Raw genomic sequence first — 17,082 nt, forward strand, 5'->3', positions numbered from 1 at the left:
TTGGTTGCTCAGTTTATGCCTTTTATCTTGCTTCTTGCTCTCCCACCCCATCACCTTGCTTCTGTTTCTGCTTTTACTCATTCTGCCTTTTATCCAACTTCCAACTCCCTCTGCTGTTCTCCTGCCTCATAAACATGGTTAGTGAGGGAGGGGATTTAAGGGGGGCATGTCCAGCCTTCTATCCTGCCACAGCCAGAAACAGCTTTCAAGGTTTCTCTACAGTCCTGTCAGCCAAGAGGGAGTCTGTTCAGTTGGCTGTAGGGCCTAGGGCTTATTTTTATTTCTCAATCCTGACAAGGGAAGGCTGGATTAATGCAGATTCTCTGTAGGTGTAAATTTCCCCTATAAAAGACAGTTTTGCAGAGTTACTTCTGTTGCTGGCTCTCTGACAGCCATCTTAAAATATGCCAAAGAAATATATTCTGGGGTAAAATATTTTGATTTTTTCATCTATCTAGCTTCATCATGCTGACAGCCTCCAGTTGAAGCATACCTGAAGCCTTTCTTTTTAAAAAGCTTTCCCACTTTTCTGACTGCCTTCAAGTCTCTGCCAAAACACAAGTAACAGTGGCTGACTCCCTGCTATAGCAAGCTCAGAATAAATAGCCTTTGCTTTTTTTCATTTGGTTGGTCTTCGTTTATTTGCAGAAACTTCAATGTAGAGTTGACAAGGACTCCATCTTTGACCAAACCTTAGTCAGTTTCCTCTGAGCCCTTTTCTCTATTAGCTCTTGGCCTGCCAAGTCCAGTTTTAGAAAAGAATACTGTTGAGCCTAGTTTAGCAAGAGTCCTCCCAACCACTTTTGATAGCTAATCAAGTTCCTCTTAGTAATTTTCCATCCACTGACTTTCTTATCTTGCCGATTGGCTATAAATCTTCAACTCTTCTTGCTGTATTTGGAGTTGAGCTCAGTTCTCTGCTGGTCTCTCTTGCCTACTGTAGTACATACAATAAAATCCATCTCATGCTTTTAACAAGTGTCTGTGTAGTCCCTCTGAAACTACTTTTGCAAAATTATGACAATAAGAGAAATCTGACATGGCTGACTCCATTTTGGTTCTAGCCTGACAGGCTAGCTGTCTTTGTTCATTCCTGCACAATTTCTCCCAAGCTATTTTTGGGAAAAATTGAGTTTATAGTTTAAATCAGGGGTCCCAAACCCCCAGGGCCACAAGACAGGTATTGGTCCATGGCCTGTTTGGAACCCAGCCAAACAGCAGGAGGTGAGCTGCAGGCTTTCCAGCATTACCACCTGAGCTCCGCCTCTTGTCAGATCAGCATCAGCATTAGATGCTCATATTACCTTGAACCCTATTGGGAACTGTGCGTGTGAGGGATCCAGATTGTGCACTCCTTATGAGACTCTAACTAATGCCTGATGACCTGAAGTGGAACGGTTTCATCCGGAAACTATCCACCACCCCCTTGCATGGAAAAACTGTCTTCCATGAAGCCAGTCCCTGGTGCCAAAAACACTGGGGACAGCCAAAAAGTTTGGTTAAAATGATAACCTTCCCCAAAGTTAAATTACCCCTGTAAAACTAATGAAAGGCCACCAAGTTAGGAGGATGAAAGGGACCTGAATTCTACTAAGATGTATGCCTCATTAAATAATTACCAGCCATTATTCCAGAGGTCACAAGATTTGCAGCTTCCCCAGTTACTGCTGTGAAGAACATCACTATTGTAGAACCTAAGATTGGCCTCTTGAGATGTCTTTTCAGGCTTTTGCATTTCTGACTACTGGATGGCACCATTTGGCCCAAAAATCAATCAGTCCCTTAGCCCCCACCCAGAAGCTGGCTCAGTGCAAGAGGGCCATTTTCCACACCCCTGTGATTTCATCCCCAACAATCAGCACCGCCCAAGCCCTAGCCCCCTCCCCACCAAACTGTCTTTGAAAAACCCCTTACCTCCAAGCCTTCAGTGAGATTGATTTGAGTAATAACTCTGTCCCCCACATGTCATGGCTAGCCTGTGTCAGTTAAACTCTTTACTGCAATGCCATGGTCTCCATGAATTGATTTTGTGTGTACAGTGGGCAGGAAGAACCCATCAGGTGGTTACATCTGCAGGATGGTGCCAGTTCTTTCCACAAAGGCTGGTCAGATACCCAGAAAGTATTTCTCCACTACTACCTGGACAATGTGTCTCCCAGTCAGTCTACAGGGAATGGGGCCTGGATCAAGTATTTCACATTCAGCAGCTACTACACTGTCACCTAATCCCTCATTTTCAATATTTTGCCATGTCTTCCAGTGGCCTAACTGGCCACCATGCCACAGAATCTTTACTTTGTGGTCTCCAAAGAAGAATTCTCCATTTGATGTTTTGTGATTTGAGCAATGGAATAGAACCTGATACTGGTGGGCTGGGGAAGGTCCCCAGACACTGGTGGGATCTGAACCCCAGCCGTGGTGTCCAGGCTCTTGACACCATCTCAAGAATGAGGTCAAGGATGAGTTAGCAAATAGTGAAAGAAGAGATTTATTGCAAAGCAAAAAGTACACACTCAAGAAACGGGAGTTTGGGCATACCTGAGAGAGAACAATGGGTTCTGGGGTTTCATCTCAATGGGTTTCTTTAACCAAGGAGTAGAATATTGATGAAAATTCCTGGGTAAAGGTGGAGATTTCTCGGAACTGTGGTGCCATCCATTTTTACATCAAATATTGGTCTCAGAATTGTCATGGCACTGGTGGGTGTTTGATTTAGTATGTTAATAAGCATATAATGAGGGCCTAGGTAAAACCTACGTCAAATCCAGCACCACATTGGGTCCAGTCAGTCTTAGCCAGCTTGGTCCACACCCTGGTTTTTCAGCATCTTATCAGCCCATAGCCTCAAGTCATGTAAATCTGCTGCCTAGAATTTGTTATCCTGTGACCACCCTGTATTATTCCTGTCTCAAATCTACTTGTAAATATTCAAATGGTCTTTGACTTGGGAATTCCAACTTTGCTTACTTCACAGTGTTTCCTGCATTATAATCCCATATAAGAAAATATGATCCAGACATTTGTTAAGCATCACAAATAAGATGTATCCCAGGTATTTTTGTCAAATTTGGATTATTTTGGTTTTGTCTTTGCAGAATATAAAAACTAACACGAGGTAAGCAATAAGGTCTGGAGATGGCTGTCCAAAAGATGACAAAGTGCAACACCACATTTGAGAGTGTCCAGTCATTTCTTCTGTGGCAGCATATTTTTCCACAATACTGAATTTGGAAAAAAATAAAAATAAAAAAAAACTACAAGATTCATTAAACTTGACAACTGTTTTTATAACATTACCAGTGATAAAATCAGTAAGGAAGGCTGGTTTGCAGTCATCTGAGAAGCCTCTTTACTTTCATAAATATGGTTTCTCTGTGACATTGAACGGCTTCCAATTTCAAGCAGAATGCTACATCACAAGGATAAGTATGTGAAGAAAACCGGTTTCTTTTGTAGTCCTAAATGTTCTAGTCTGCGAATTAAAAGTCATTATGTGAAGAAGAGTACCCAGGCTCCATCTGGCCACCGAAAGTTTGCTTCGCAAGGCAGGCTAAGGACCAGCTTCTTTGGGCGAAAACAGATGCCAGGGCGGGAGGGAAAAAGGGAGAGGCAGATGTCACTTCCTTTTGCTGGTTCAGGCAGCGGGTTGGTCGGCTGACTGGCAGAAAGGCAGATGGGGCCTGGGAAAGGCACTGTCGGTGACATCACGGATAGGGCGACTTCTATGTAGATGAGGCAGTGCAGGAGCTGCTGCTTCCCCACCTGCTGCTTCGCCTCGAAGGAGTTCCCGAGCCTTGGGAGCGGGTTCAGGACCGCTGGTCCGGCCGGAGAGTCCCAGCTGTGTGTCAGGGCTAGGAGGGCTGGGGGGTGCGCGGGGCAAGCGACCGTGCGTGTAAAGGGTGAAGCGTACGGGGCGGAGGTGCAGGAGCTCATATTTACTTGGCAGGGAAGATAACATGATCATGAAGGTGCTTTTCCCAGGGCGAGGCTTATCCGTTGCACTCCAGATGTGCTGACCCCTGCGATTGCCCCAAATGTGGGAAACTCGATTGCATAATTTGTGGTAGTGGGACTGCGTTCGCGCTTTCCCCTGATTTTTTGTAGTTTCAAGAATACGCTGTACTCTAAGGGTTACTTTTTTCTTTCATTGATTTGTGTCTTGGACGTGTTATTCTTACAGTGGAAGGCTGGGGAATAGGAATTAAGATGTCGCTTCTCCCACTGAGGAGAAATAGGAAGCGTCAGCCTTAACACAAACAAACTAGCGCGAAGGCCGCACAGCTCTTCCCTTTCTACGCAGGGCTGCTTTTTGCAGAGATTGGTCCATGGTCTCCAGTGTCTTGGGTTCTCACGCTCTGTGAAAATCTTCGTGGTTTTCTCTAGCCCCCAGAGTCACCTTTTACACAGCCCCTGCTTCTAACCGCAGCCCCCTCAGGAGTTTGTAGGATTTCTGTGCTAGCGGGGAATGTGTTCTCACCTCATAGAGCCAGGTACAAACTACGCAGACGGGCGCTGTTCTTTGGGATGAAAGCAGGGCCTTTGGGGCTCTTAGTGTCCCCGTTCGTTTGCAGACATAACACGCTTACTTTGTGTAGGGGAACGGCTTTCCCGGAGCCCAGGTGCCCTAATGCAATTCGTGGAGGCCCGCAGGTGAGAACCGCAGTCTTACCTGTCTTGGCGGAAATGCGCTGCGATCCTCCCTGAAATATAAGGCGGGAAGTTTTATGAGCAGCGGGGTCCAGTTTCCCTATTATCTCCTGCTGTTTACATATCTAGTCTTTCTTCAGACTTTATTTAAATGACAGCTTCTTGTTTGATGTCTCGCTTCCATATCCTACATCCATTGCCAGGCAACTTTTTAGACAGCACCCCGACCCATCCTTCCCACCCCCAAGCAGCCCTTTCCTACTTCTGGCGCCAGTGTCCTTCCCGGTCCGTCTTTCTTCAGGCCCTCCCTTATCACCTTCATGGACAGAAAATACTTAGCTCTCTCTCAACCTGCGGTTTGCACCTGACACGCGTCAGTACCCTGGCAAATTCCTTAATACCCCTTCTCAAATGGCACTGTAAATTCATCTCTTTTTAACTCCCAGAAGTATCTAATTGGTCTTGTCCCTGCATTGCATGAATACTAGTATTCCACTACAAAAGAAAACCCCAGGCCTAGCGATGGCGGTTCTGGGCATTGTGCCAGCATTTCCCAGGGTATGTTTTCTGACCTCACCTACTTCTGATCAACTGAGGTCAGGAGTTCGAGACCAGCCTGACCAACATGGCGAAACTCCGTCTCTACTAAAAATACAAAAAAAAAAAAAAAAAAAGCAAAAAAAGCTGGATGTGGTGGTGTGTGTCTGTAATCCTAACTACTGGGGAGGCTGAGGCAGGAGAATCGCTTGAACCCAGGAGGCAGAGGTTGCAGTGAGCTGAGATCATGCCATTGTACCTCAGCCTGAGCGACAGAGCGAGACTCTGTCTCAAAACAAAACAAAACAAAACAACAAAAAAAAACTAGTCCATCTGAGACATATTATTGGAGACAGTAGAATCCTGCATCCAACAGGCACTTGGTGCAGATCTGAACCCACTGAGTTATTGGCTCATGTTCCGTCTGTTTTATTAAGTATCATGAGCAGAAATTGAGCTCTTTGGCTTTTACACACTAAGTATGGCTATAGGACAGGTCTCTCTCTCTCTCTCTCTCTCTCACTCTCTCTCTCTCATTATTGCATCATTATTTTTTGCCATCAGTGTGGGCTTTTGGTTTTGATGTTATGAAGTGAATTTCTATGGACAATTTCTGTTGGGTGGTGTTGACAAGGATCCAATCCCTGTTTGGTAATACATGACAGCTAATCTGCTCTGTATTTTTTTATTGTCTATTTATTGTCCTGAGAATAATGGTATTTCCTGATATTTGAGACTGCAGCAATGATAAGTTGTTCATATCTTGTCTTTCCAATGTTTGGTAAAAATTTTATGGGCCCAATAGTTGTCAATATCTGCAAGAGTGGCATCCCTGTTACAAGAGTGATCTTACTACTCAATGTCCCCCCTCCCATCAAACTTCGTTCCATAGGAAGTCTTGGCTTTAACAAATTTACTGTATCTAAAAGACATCTTAGCACAGGAAGAAAACCAAATCTGTAGCATGTAAGGAGCAGGTTTCTTTGATTGGTATATTCAGGTTTCTAACAAGCTGAAAAATTCAAATACATGTCCTTTAAGGATTAAGTTTAAACCACACTACAGAAAGGAGAGAAAAGATTTATATGATCACATATAAGCAATGGAATCAGCAATATAAGCACTTTTCACAACTATACAAATCTAATTTAATAATCTCCAGAACATTAAGAAAGGCATTGTCGGTGACATCATCGATAGGGCATTTCTATGTAGATGAGGTAGCACAGGGCTGCTTCTTCACCATGGAGGATTTCCCGTGCTGTAGGAGCAAGTCCAGGACTGCTGGGTGGACGTGAGAGTCCCAGCTGTGTGTTAGGGCTAGGAGGGCTCAGGGTGGTTGGGGATTGGTGGGGGTGGTTCTCAGAGCAAGTGACCATGCGTGTAAAGGTGAGGCATATGGAGCTGTGGTGGGGCAGAGGTATGTGGACTGCCACTTACCTGGCAGGGGAAATCCTATGGTCACCAATAGTGGTTCATCTTAAGGTTGAGGCTCATCCATTCCAGCATTCCAGATGTGCTGTTCTCTGTTATCTCCCCTAATGTGTGAAGCTCAGCTGCATACTGAGCTTCACAGTACTTGACTGACTCCAAGGCCAGCAATAGATAGAGCCCTAGCAGATCCTTGATAACACTGTCTGAAAAGCCAGAGCCCTGAGGAATTAGTTCCAGAGACTCTCTCAACACAGTCTGCCCCCAGCAAGGATAAGAGGAAAAAACAACAAATCCCTTTACTACCTTCTCTTTTCCCCTTACCATTTCTTATTATTCAATTTTTAAGTTCCTGATTTCCCGTCAGTGCACCTGCAAGGTCACCAGCTATGCTTGCTTGGCAAGACCTGTCACAGTTTGATTAGCTACCTTTGTTCTGCTTCTGTAAGCCCTCTTGCCTGCCCCATGAGTTTTGCACCTTCAAATTCCCACTGCGCCATTCAAACTAGCCAACCCCTTTTCAGAAGTGTGTATAAAAGCCAAGCCTTGTCTTTGTTCAGGGCTCAGCCTTTGGATTTTAATCTGCTGGGCCTGAGTACACTCAATAAAATCCTCCTGTTCCACCCATTGGTCTCTCTGTTCTCCTGATTCCCACAACAGTAGTAGGGGACTGTGTTCACACTTTCCCCTGGTCCTTCATGGTATGAATAATAGACAGCCTTTTTTTCTTCACCTATAGTCACAGGCTCAGTCTCAGTGATTGTATGGTGTGGTCAGCTGTTTTTGTTTTTGTGAGACCTTGTTTTCTTTTTTATTATCCTGGGACAGATGTCTGTAGTCACTTGTTTCCTCGGGAGGCAAATTTCAGTCTCTGTGGGGGAGGTCTCTCACATTAGCTGTGGTGGTACTTGGCAGGTGGAGCTCAGGGATCTAGGCTTCCCTGCTTTGTAGATTGCTCAGTGGTCCTCAAGGCCCACTGGCTTTTAACACCACTTGAAAACCTTAGTGTTTTTCTGTTGTCCCCAGAGTCACCTCTTACACAGCCTCTTTTTTGTTTGTTTGTTTGTTTTTTTCCCTGAGACAGGGTCTCACTGTATCTGGTGGCATTTTGACTCAAGCAATCCTCCCACCTCAGCCCTTGGAGTAGCACAGGCACAAGCCACCACAGCCAGCTAATTTCTGTGCTTGTTTTGTTGTTTTTTTTTTTGTGTTGTTTTTTTAAGAGTTGAAGTTTTGCCATGTTGCCCGGGTTGGTCTCCAACTCCTGGACTCAGGTTTAGAAACTGCTGGGATTACAGGTGTGATCCATCACACCTAGCCAGCCCCTGCTTTTCACTATAGCATTCATGGGAGTTTGTAGAATTTCTGTGCTGTGGGGAATGTGTACTCAGTCCATAGAGCCAAGTAGAAATTGTACTTGGAACTGGTGCCGATGGGTTGTAGACATAACATGCTTGCTCTTTGTATGGGAAGGGCTTTGCCGGTGCCCTGGTGCCCCTGCACCAGGACATCAAGTCCTGCAGGTCAGAACAGCAGTCTCACCTATGTGTTCATGTAATACGCAGCAATTCTCCCTGGAATATAAGATGGGAGGTCTTGTAAGGTTCTTACAAGTAAGAAGACTAATTTCCCTGCAGCTTGTTTTGACAAAATTCAAAATTAATAATAACAGCCCAACCTCTTGGATGACAAATGTCCTTTACATTTACAGTCTGGAACTGCCCTGCTTGCCTCAGCTCCTCCATGCAGGTGCAGCCCTCGATTCCCTCCACACAGGTCATTTCCTCCCTGCTTTCTCCAAAAGAGGGAGACAGTGGTTCTGCAGGACCGCAGTGCTCAAGGCCTTCCAGGGCAAAACATCTCAGAACGAGTTGCCCTGTCCTGCCTGTGCCTCACCACTGACCTAGGAATAGCCTTTTCTAGGAGCAAAGTAGGGGGAAATGGTCGCTGGAGCTGGGGCCTGGGTACTTGGCCAGGTTGCCCTGCAGGAGGGGAAGTACTCAGGGTTAGAGGGGGCCAAGCACCAAGAACTCAGCATCCTCAACCTCCAAAATGACTCAGAGAGATGCAGAAACCAAGACAGGGTTCCTCTTTCAAGGAAGGAGACTTTTGAGGAAGACCCCAGGGTTCTGAACCAAAATTCAGATTTTTGCCCATCTGCAGCTTAATTCCACCCTAGCTGGTGCAGCTTCATCCTTCCCCTATGCTCAGGACAAAAAAAAAAACAGTTCTTCTATAGGCTTGTCATTCTCTGATCCTATACATCCTATTGGTCAGAAAATTGCTTTTTCTTTGGTTAACTTCAGACTTTGGTCTGCACAATCTTTTTCTTTCTTGATCTGAAAACCACCCAACAGTCCCACATGTAGCTTTTTTGGATAAACCTAGAAATGGACCCTTCTGGTCTTAAAGCTTGAAACTTAATATTTGTTTTATCTGAGTTCCTTCCTCAGGAAATGACCTTCAGGCCTGTCAAAAAAGCTATCAAAGAACTGAAATTCATCCAGACAGCGAGATGCTGGGACCCCTCATTCATCATGATTACTTCCTTGCTGCTCCCTAGTTCCTGTTTTCTTACACATTGTTACATTTCTTTCCTGCCATCTAAACCTTTGGTTTTGGCTGGTCAGGGAGATAGATGTGAGACTTGAGCTCTCATCTCCCCCACTGCAGAACCCTATTAAAGTGCCTTCCTTGGCAATAATCATCTTCGTGATTGGCTTTCTGTGCGGCAACTAGCAGGAATCCCAGATCTCAGAATTTTGGCAAAGGAGTCTCCTGATAAAGGTGGGATGGATTCTACTGACCAGCATCAAAATGATCAGACATTTGAAAGCCGTAATCTCAGGGTCGGGGTTTGGGTTGCCATTGAGGCTTTTCCTTCGGCCTACCCATTAAAATCAGCCTAGCCAGGCCTGTCTTCAAGGTACAGGGGTACGGTGAGGTCCCCTGATGCTTCCTGATGCTTCTCTTGCCGGGTCAGCAGCCACCCTTCCCTTCCCTGTGACCTGCAGAAAAGCTTCAGGGGGCATTTATTCAATTTGCTCAGATCCCACGAGGCACAGGTACATGGTGACGCTGTGGTTCCACTGCACCCACCACCCTTCTTGGTCCTCTCGCTGTCTCTGGCAGGCAGTAACATTCTGGGTGAGCTTGGGTGCTGAAGACACCCAGGCAGAGAGGGTAGGGAAGGGCACCAGCCCCTTAGGTCCTGTGCAGTAGGGATCCAAAAAAGACCTTGAAGAAACAGAAAGGGAGTATTGGGAGTAGATCAAAGGGAAAGAAAGAAATCCTAGGAGATTTCCTGTCTGAAGGCACCATGAAGAGAAAGTCTGCCTCCTCTGGGCTGCGTCCTCCCGTCACAGGGGAACCGAGTTCTGGTCTCCATTGGAAACCAAGGCAGTTAACTTTGCCCTGACTCCTAGTGAGGAAGCCACACTTTGTCCTCCCCTCTTTAGCGCTTGATCCTGTAGCACTTGATTGTCTCCCCGGGCTTTCTATAGATTCCAGGGATGCAACTGAGAAGTTTGTTTTTAATGCACTTTTACTTGAAGTAAGAGTATTTTAGGCCAGGTGTGGTGGCTCACGCCTATAATCCCAACACTTTGGGAGGCTGAGGTGGGCACACTACTTGAGGTAAGGAGTTTGAGACCAGCCTGGCCAACATGATGTAACTCCATCTCTACTAAAAATACAAAAATTAGCTGGGTGTGTTGGCACAGGCCTGCAGTCCCAGCTACTCATGAGGCTGAGGCAGGAGAATCCTGTGAACATGGGAAGTGGAAGTCGCAGTGAGCTGATCTCAAAAAAAAAAGTATTTTAGAATCTTTTGGCAAAGGAAATGATTTCTGACAAGTTTTGCACTTAAGACATTCAGGTGTGAGGAAAACACGAAAACCACTATGCTAGGGGAAAGCAAATGCTGTTGAGAATGTCTCAAACACAAACTGCACGTCAGCAGGTAGGTTTGACCCTCAGGTTGGGCACATTTTACTTTAAGTGCACTGTTGGTGGAACTTAAGATGAATCTAGGACATTCACGATTTATGTATGTGTGTGTGTGTGTATGTGTATATGTGTGTGTATATATATATATATATATATATATACATGAGACAGAGAACAGGGTCTTGCTATCTTGCCCACACTGGTCTCCAACTCTGAGCCTCAAGCGATCCTCCTGCCTCCCCCTTCCAAAGTACTGGGACTATAGGCGTGCACCACCTCCTCCAGCCGTTTTGTTTTGTTTTGTTTTGTTTTGTTTTGTTTTGTTTTTGAGACAGAGTCTCGCTCTGTCGCCCAGGCTGGAGTGCAGTGGTGCAATCTCCACTCACTGCAAGCTCCGCCTCCCGGGTTCACGCCATTCTCCTGCCTCAGCCTCCGGAGTAGCTGGGACTATAGGCGCCAGCCACCACGCCCGGCTAAGTTTTTTGTATTTTTAGTAGAGACGGGGTTTCACTGTGTTAGCAGGATGGTCTCAATCTCCTGGCCTCGTGATCCGCTCACCTTGGCCTCCCAAAGTGCTGGGATTACAGGCGTGATCCACCGCGCCCAGCAGTCCACCCCATTTTATGTTATTAATTTAAATACACATTCCAAAAATTATATAACAAGTACAGGAAGCCCACTTTATGCCAGTTTTACAAAAACAAAGTGGCAACATCCTAAAGTGTTGAAAGAAATAAAGTTTTCCTAGAATTCTATGCCAAAATGAAAATTCTTTCAAGAGTGTGACTAAAATTAGGACATTTAAATACATAGAAAAAAATGAAAGAATTCGAGCTGGGCGCAGTGGCTCATGCCTGTAATCCCAGCACTGTGGGAGGCTGAGGCAGGCGGATGATGAGGTCAGCAGTTCGAGACCAGCCTGGCCAACCCAGCGTGGCCAACATGGTGCAACCCCGTCTCTACTAAAGATACAAAAATTGGCCGGGTGTGGTGGGGTGTGTCTGTAATTCCAGCTACTCAGGAGGCTGAGGCAGGAGAATCACTTGAAATCGGGAGGTAGAGGTTGCAGTGAGCCGAGATTGCACCATTGCACTCCAATCCGGGTGACAGGGTGAGACTCCATCTCAAAACAAAAAAACAAACAAACAAACAAAAAAAGAATTCAGCAACCCACACTACAAGAAATGCAAAAGGATTCCTCCAGGCCTAAAGATAAGGAAACCATACAGAAATCTGGATCTACAAAAAGAAATGGAGACTACTGGAAATTGGTATGTACATAGTTAAATATATATGTTCTTACTATTTAAATCTTTTAAAATAATTTGACCAATTAAACAAAAGAAATAATAATGGATTCTGGGGTTTATAACATGTCTAAAATCAAATTACATGACAACACTAACATAACAGCCAGAAGGGGAGGTAGAATGTCACTAGACGGCACTGATAAAGATGTATTCTGAAAACCCTAAAGCCATCACTGAAAAAGCAAAAGCAGGAAAAGAAGTCGGGGAGCGGTGGACAAGAAGAAAGAAAGAGTTACAGCTAATAAGCCAAAAAAGGAAAGAAAATTGAATGAAATAAAAAATATGTAAACACTATGCTGGAGCAACTGCTCTCCAAGCCTCTACCCTATAGAAACACCCCAGTGGCCAATGAGAAGTGTACAAGAATGATGACTGCAGCATTATTTGTAATCTTAAAATAATAGAGCCAATATACTTTCAAACATATATGAAAAGGGTTTTATTTATTTAACAAACACAAACAATTGTACAAACAAGGGAAGCAAGTCCTTTTGCCAAAAGGAACACAGAGGGTCATGATGATGCTACTCCCCCAGGGATTTCAGGGTTCCCAGATGCCTAGTTTTCTGTCTAGTGTCCCTGGAAGATGTTATTCTTGGGGAGTTATAGGTCCTCGCGTTTGGAGCTCTTCTATGTTATCTCTGAATTTTCCCCTCAGTTCCTCCCCATTCTGCTTCAACAACAACAACAAAACAATTCTCACCTCCAGATCTAGCCTGTGCCTCTGCACGAGCCTCTCAGGAGATCCGGATGTGTGTTCCACCGCTCCCCGGCTTCTTTCCTTGCTTTTGCTTTTCCCTTCCCCCGCTCCTGCCCTCCCTCCCCAAGATCCCTACTACTGCCCAACTGAGCCCCCGCGGCTCCACCGCGCAGAAGGTGCACTGGAGGCCCTGCCCATTGCCCTCCCCGGGGGATGCCTAGAAATCAACGTGAATAGACGCTTTGAAAAAAGAACTTCCCCATGGAAAAATCTCATGATTTCTATTCTTGGGGTTCTTCAAGGGACTAAAAGCTAAAGGCGACGATGGCCCCAGGAGGTCGAGGCTGCAGTGAGCCGTGTTTGCACCACTGCACTCCAGCCTGGGCGACCAAGCGAGACCCTGTCTCAAAAACAAACAAAACAACAAACAAACAACAACAACAAAAAGCAAATCAAAAGTTCCCCATGGTAAAATATTTCATGATTTCCATTTTCAGGGCTCTTCAAAGGACTAAAAGCTAAAGGCGAGGATGGATTAATTCAACAAGTCCTAGTCGTGCGCCCTGGTGAGTGCCAGACCCTGCTCCCCGCGAGGGGACCCATGAGCGACCCTCACCACGATCCCTGCCCTGGTGGAGCCCCCGTGCGGGACACAGGATCCGAAGATGGCAGGGGAATTTCCGCAGCGGCCTCAAAAGTGACTGGGCAGAGTGGGCACAGGCTCCCTCACTGGGTGAAGGAGGCGCAAAGAACGCAAAGAGCCATCCCGGGAGCCCACCGGCCTTTCAGTTTCCCTTGGGCCCCCAGGCGGTTCAGGTATGGGTCGGGGCCCGGGCGTTTCCGGCAGCTTTTGATGCAGGCGAGGGGCAAGGTCGTCCTGGTTCCAGAATCTCCCAACCTGCGGGTCTCCAATGAGACTAAACACGATTCACCACTCTAATCTCTTCAGTTTTCCAAAGCCTTGCACAGTTGTACTGTCTGGTGGGCTCTGAGGTTGGGACGGTTGGGGAGTGTTTGGTGAGTGCACCCTTCCTATAGTGCCCAGAAGAAGGTACACTACCCGTCTCTGTGGCACAATCGGTTAGCGCTTTCGGCTGTTAATCTAGAGGTTGGTGGTTAGAGCCCACTGAGGGACGCCTCCTCCAGATTTTTTTTTTTTTTTTTCCTGAGACAGAGTCTTGCTCTGTCGCCAGGCTGGAGTGCAGTGGCGCGATCTCGGCTCACTGCAACCTCCGCCTCCCTGGTTCAAGCGATTCCCCTGCCTCAGCCTCCCGAGTAGCTGAGAATACAGGCGAGGGCCACCCCGCCCGGCTAATGTTTTGTATTTTAGTAGAGACAGAGGTTTCACCTTATTGGCCAGGATGGTCTCGATCAGCTGACCTCGTGATCCGCCCGCCTTGGCCTCCCAAAGTGCTGGGATTACAGGTGTAAGCAACCGCGCCCGGCCCGGCTGCCTGCTCCAGCTTTTAAAGCGTTCATGCATTATCAATCACTAGATAAACGGCGGAGATCATATCTTCCCAGAGTCCTAAGCCACTAGGGTTGTGTCTCTGTGGCACAATCAGTTGTCGCATCCGAAAGGCCTAGCTAACTTTTGTATTTTTTGTAGAGAAAGGGTTTCATTATGTTGCCCATGCTGGTCCCCAAACTCCTGGGCTCAGGCACCTCCGAGGTCTCCCAAAGTGCTAGGATTACAGGCATGAGCCACTGCACAGGGCCTTATATAATGCTTCTAATTTCAGCACATTTAGCAAACTTATCTTCTGTGGGAGAGGTACCAAATCACATTCCAGTTTATTTCTCAACTCTAATAATGTCCCTTTCTTCATTTGCTTGCTGACACAACAAATTTTCTCCCCTCCCGTACTTTTTGTTTCGAGACTAGGTGTCACTCTGTCACCCAAGATGGAGTGCAGTGGCATGATCTCATGTCACTGCAAACTCACCACCCCTGCAACCATGGCACTAGTGATCCTCCAGAAGAGCTGGAACTACAGGTGTGCACCATCAAATCCAACTTTTTTTTTTTTTTTAGAGATAGGGTCTTGCTATGTTGCCTAGGTTGGCCCCAGGAGCTCCAACTTCTGGGCTGAAGAGATTCACCTGCCTCGTCCTCCCAAAGTGCTGGGATTTCAGGTGTGAACCACTGCACCCAGCCTAACAAACTTTCTATACATGTGCCCATGATATTCTTTTCTTCCCCCCCCCCCTTTTTTTTTTTGAGACAAAGTCTTGCTCTGTCACCCAGGCTGGAGTGTAGTGGCATGATCTCAGCTTACAAGCCTGCGCCACCAAGCCTGGCTAATTTTTGTAATTTTAGTAGAGACAAGGTGTCATCATGTCGGCCAGGCTGGTCTCAAACTCCTGACCAGCCTCCCAACATGCTGGTATTACAGTCATGAGCCACCACCCCCGGCCATGTGCCAGTGATATTCTAATAAGGGGACAAATGCCTTTCTGGCTTAAGTAAGGGGGAGGTTAAACAGAAGGACATGGTGGACATTACACACAGATATTCAGTTGCATAGGATGGACAGCTAAACTTCTAAGACATTTTATTTTATTTTTTGAGATAGGGTCTTGTTCTGTTGCCCAGGTTGCAGTGCAATGGCACGATCATAGTTCACTGTAGCCTCAGCCTCCTGGGCTCAAGTGATCCTCCTGGCTCAGTCTCCCAAAGTGCTGGGATTACCAGCCTGAACCACTGCACCTGGCTGAGATATTTTAAAGTCCTCCAACGTCTGTAATTGTTTCTTTTTTATTTTATTTTATATATTTAATAAATATATATATTATTAAGATAATAAATACATACAATTATATATTATGTATAATAAAATATGGTATATATTTTATTGTATATATTTATTAAGAAATATGTATTTTTTAGAGATGAGTTCTCACTATGTTGCCTAGGCTGGTATTGAACTCCTGAGCTCAAGTGATACTCTCATCTTGGCCTCCCAGAGTGCTGGGATTATATGTGTGAGCCACCATGCCTGGCCCTGTTTCTTTTTCAAATTTAATTAATTTATTTAGAGACATGGTCTTACTCCGTCATCCAGGCTGGAGTGCAGTGGTGTAATCATGGTTCACTGCAGCTTCAACCTCCCCAGGCTCAGGTGATCCTCCCACCTCAGACTCCTGAGTAGCTGGGACTACTAGCATACACCACCATGCCTGGCTAAATTTTGTATTTTTTGTACAGACAGAGTTTCATCATGTTGCCCAGGCTGCTCTCCAACTTGTGAGCTCAAGAGATCCACCCACCTCAGCCTCCCAAAGTGTTGATATTACAGGCATGAGCCACTGTGCCCAGCCTGTAATTGTTTCCTGTGATGACCAAGTCACATTGGTCCAGAGAAGACAGGTCACAGTGACCTCTTTGATAGCTTTCTGCCAAGTTGCTTATCCAAAGGGAGCAAAATCACAATGGTCCCAGTCATTTTTTTTCTCCTCCCCTTTCCTCTTTTCTTTATAAATCTTGATTTTACTTTTATTTGATGAAAACAATCTAATGCCAGTTTCCTTCTATATTAATGGAGAATGAGCATGCAGACAAGTGTCTCTGTATTATTAGCCTTGATGGATTTCTTTCAGAGGCTATGTCCATAAAAATTAATCCATCTGACACCCATCATTGGAGCCAACAGAATCCTGCACCTAACAGGCCCCTGGTGCAGACCTGGATCCTTAGAGATATTGGCTCTTGTTCCCTTGGTTCTTGTTTTCATGAGCAGAAATTGAGCTGTTTTGCTTTTATATACTAAGTATGGTCATTTAGCAAGTCCTTCCTTTCTCTATCTCCCTCTCTCTCTTTCTTCCATCACTGTTTTCTGCCATCAGTGGCATCAGTGTGGGTTTCTGGTTTTGATGTTATGAAGTGAAGTTCTGGGGACAATCTCTGTTAGGTGGTGTTTGACAAGGATCCAGTCCCTGTTTGGTGATACATGAGAGCTGATCTGGTCTGTGAGTCTCTTTTGATTGTCTGTTCATTGTCCTGAGGATAATGGTATTTCCTGATATTTGAGACTGCAGCAATGAGAAGTTGCTCATATCTTGTCTTTCCAATGTTTGGTAACAATTTTTTGGGCCCAATAGCTGTCAATACTTGCAAGAGTGGCATCTCTATTATAAAGATGATCTTACTACTCAATGCCCCCACTAACCCGCCACCAAACTTCAATCCATAGGAGCTCTTGGCTTTAACAGATTACTATACCTAAAAGAAATCTTAGTACAGAAATAAAACTAAGTCTGTGGCATGAAAGGAGCAGTTTTCTTTGATTCATACACTCAGGTTTCTACCAGCTAAAAAACTCTAACCAGCTGAAATATATATCCTTTAAGGATTAAGTTTAAATCACACTACAGAAAGGAGAAAAGAGATTTATATGGTCACAAATAAGCAATGGAGTCAGCAACATAAGCACTTCTCTAAACTCTACAAATCAAAATTTTTTTTGCTTAAGACAGAGTCACGCTCTGTCACCAAGGCTGGAGTGCAGT

General features: G+C 45.5%; 1 non-coding gene across 1 annotated transcript; it reads left to right on the forward strand.

The window, feature by feature from the left end:
• Positions 1-3,931: 3,931 nt before the first annotated feature.
• On the forward strand, positions 3,932-4,092 carry LOC115932640 (U1 spliceosomal RNA). Its single transcript, XR_004068868.1, has one exon. It is a non-coding gene; the product is annotated as a U1 spliceosomal RNA (small nuclear RNA).
• The last annotated feature ends 12,990 nt before the right edge of the window (positions 4,093-17,082 follow it).

This window comes from Gorilla gorilla, chromosome 1, assembly GCF_029281585.2.
Source record: "Gorilla gorilla gorilla isolate KB3781 chromosome 1, NHGRI_mGorGor1-v2.1_pri, whole genome shotgun sequence".
Taxonomy (NCBI): Eukaryota; Metazoa; Chordata; class Mammalia; order Primates; family Hominidae; genus Gorilla; species Gorilla gorilla.